Source organism: Priapulus caudatus, unplaced genomic scaffold, assembly GCF_000485595.1.
Source record: "Priapulus caudatus unplaced genomic scaffold, Priapulus_caudatus-5.0.1 Scaffold6419, whole genome shotgun sequence".
Classification (NCBI taxonomy): domain Eukaryota; kingdom Metazoa; phylum Priapulida; class Priapulimorpha; order Priapulimorphida; family Priapulidae; genus Priapulus; species Priapulus caudatus.
In genome coordinates, this window is record NW_014583480.1 from 1 (window position 1) to 2,951 (window position 2,951).

At 49.2% G+C, this 2,951-nt stretch overlaps 1 long non-coding RNA gene across 1 annotated transcript; it reads left to right on the forward strand.

Annotated features, from left to right (window-relative positions):
* Positions 1-58: 58 nt before the first annotated feature.
* On the forward strand, positions 59-2,053 carry LOC106820081. Its single transcript, XR_001395546.1, has 3 exons — positions 59-142; positions 719-836; positions 2,014-2,053. It is a non-coding gene; the product is annotated as an uncharacterized LOC106820081 (long non-coding RNA).
* Positions 2,054-2,951: the final 898 nt, after the last annotated feature.

Here is a 2,951-nt window from a genome sequence, read left to right on the forward strand (position 1 = left end):
CAGTACCCAGGGAGACATAGACCCTGGCAGCCCTATTATCTATGTCATTTTAGGCACGCTGGCACTGCTTGAGGAAGACAAAATAAAATGGTCGATCATGTTCGATCACCAGCTGATAGGACTGACCAAGATGGACATGACAGTAAGGGTTGCGTGTCACTTCTCTGTGCTTCTATCGAATATTACACTAGGACCGCTCTAATAAACGTCGTTTCATTCAACGTATTTTTCGTTGTAACGTCGTCGAGAACAAAATACCACTGTCACTCAGGTGTCAGCTATATTATAAGAACTAGTCAACGTGCTGAGGAAAATTTTACAATTTGCTCAACAACGGATGTTTTCGTTTATTTTCTTTATAAAATTTAATAATTAATGATTTAATACGTTCGAAACGCGGGCGTGAGTGCATTATAAAAAATTTCAACGTGTTCGTTTAACGTCGTTTTGGTGATTAAAGTCGCGGTTTTTCGGGAACCTAACTGTACAATGTTCTACTAACGACATCAGTCTACTCTGCGAGTTGATAGTGTAATGTCGTTAATTTAATGTAAGATTTCGTGCGAGCATGTGATTGTAACGTTGAACAGATCGAATCAAATCAAAATCGCTGTCAAGCGGTTCGCGTCCGAAGACGGCCAACCTGCGTTCGCGACCTCGCTGTGACCTTGACGTGACCTCGCCACGACCTCGCCACGACCTTGACTTGCTCTTGCAGGGCGACGGCAACGAGGAGGTGGTCGTCTGCTCGTGGGACGGCCAGACGTACATCGTCGACTACGATCGCAAGGTCGTCCGCTTCCAGTTTGCCGAGAACGTGTGCGCGTTCATAGCAGGTGCTGCCGCCACCGCGTCTCGGACGACGCTCTCGCTGTTTATCGATTGAAAGAAAAACTGGCGTGACGCCTCCCCGTACCCCCGCTACTGCCTTCTCCGTCCCCCCCCGCTGCTCCCCTGATCCCCACTGCTCCGGTCTCTCCACTGCTGCCTCTCCCCCACGCTGCTCTGACCCCGCTTTCCCCCCGCTGCTGTTCCCCCCCGCTGCCTCCCCTCCCATGCTGCTCTGACCCGCTTCTCCTAGTTCCTTGTGTCTACGCCTTGCCTCCGCCTCTTGTTATGGAGCGGCACTTCGTGGGTGGCCAGGGTCGTGGTCAAATATTGTGGATAATTATATCAGGGGTGATAATGACAAATTTGTCGATCTTCTACCCCAATTATGATGAATACATATGTATTGTGCATGTCTATATATACATACAACATATGTATCCTATATAAAATGTGTATGTATATATATGTATACAACACAAAGGTATATTCAGGTAATATATATATGCAGAAAATAGGGTAAAGTAAAGCTTGGTCTATACGAAATTTCTCTTATCCGAGTTAAGAACGTCTCGCGGTTAGCTTAACCCTTGTTAAGAATGCACAGCGTTATATGCGAGAGTACATCCAATCAAGGCTTAGCAGCTTCTGGCACGTAAGTTTATCTTTAGATGTTCTTCTTTCGTGGTGTCCGGGGTTCCGTTTCCGGTGTTATACAGAAATGATAAAAATATTTTACAAAATGGACGATCGCATTATAAACGTAATGCTGTAAACCTTGGATTAAAACTGAGAAACTGCAGTACTGTAAAGATGTAAAAATCAAAAACGGATGCCATATACAAGTGCCCGATGTAAATACGCATTCATATTGCGCCTAGTTCGCAGGGTTAAGGAACTTGCCGCTATCTTGGTTAACACCGTCTATTCGACGTATCGCCAACACAGATCTGTACTGGGTTTAGCCTGAATCGCCGGAAGGTTAAGCTAAACCGGGTTAAGGGCTTACCCTGGTTTATCCTTACCGAGATAGACCTCATCGTGGACGCTATTTCCCGAGATATAAATCTTTGTAATAGCCGAGTGCTTAACAGATGTAGACTATAGTACATATTATAATATATAATATTCAAAATATATATAATGCGAAATGGTCTTGGTGTCAACTGTTTGCTGCAATCTCAGGTCAGTATTCGACGACGATGTGAATAGTGCTGCTGTCTGGCTGATATGCACACATCAACAACAACATCTACTTACCACAACATCCTGGCCCTCAGCCTGTGGCAGTCGTAACCTTCTAGAGGTGATGGCAGAAGAGCAAGGATTGTGGGCGATCGCTCTCTGCGCTACAATGGATTGTAAGTGGCGCCATCTGCACGACCAAGGTTCGCTTGTTTCGAAAGGCAGAACTGTTTTCTTCTTTCTCTGTTTTCTGAAAAGAACGTGTTTCTTCTTTTTCGTAAAAGGGTGTGTTTGTGAGCGTGTTTCGCAGTCGCCTGCCGTTTCAAGAAGAGTAAGTTTATTATTCCACTCTGTGGATATTCGAACTTTATTTTCGGTTTCTTCGTTTTTCGCAGGTCCAGTCCGTCGGAACTGAAGCAGCTGTCGGTTGTGCCTCTTGGACGCACCACGTTAGTTCTCCCCGCCAGGTCCCGGCCAGGGTCTCTCCCTGGCCAGTTCCCCGCCGGGTGTCTCTTGCCAGGGTTTCTCCTGCCCGTCTCCCGCCAGTCTTTTCCGCCAGGGTCTTTCCCGCAGGGGTCTCCCTGCCTGGTCGTCCCTGGGCAGTCTCCCCGCCAGGGTTCACTGCCGGTCTCTCCCGCAGGGTCTCCCTGCCCGGGTTCTCTTCCCGCGCCAGGGTCTCTCCTGCCCAGTCTCCCGCCAGGGCTCCCCGCCAGAGTCTCTCTCCTGCAGTCTCTCCCTCCAGTCTCTCCCTGCCAGGGTCTCGCCTGCCAGGTCTCCCTGCCAAGGGTTCCTGCCAGTCTCCCGCAGGGTCTTCCCTGCCCGGCGGCTCTCCTGCCAGTCTCCCGCCAGGTCTCTCCCTGCCAGGGTCTCCCCGCCAGGGGTCTCTCCTGCCAGGGTTTCAAGCCAGGGTCTTTCTTGCCAGGGTCTCCCACCAGGGT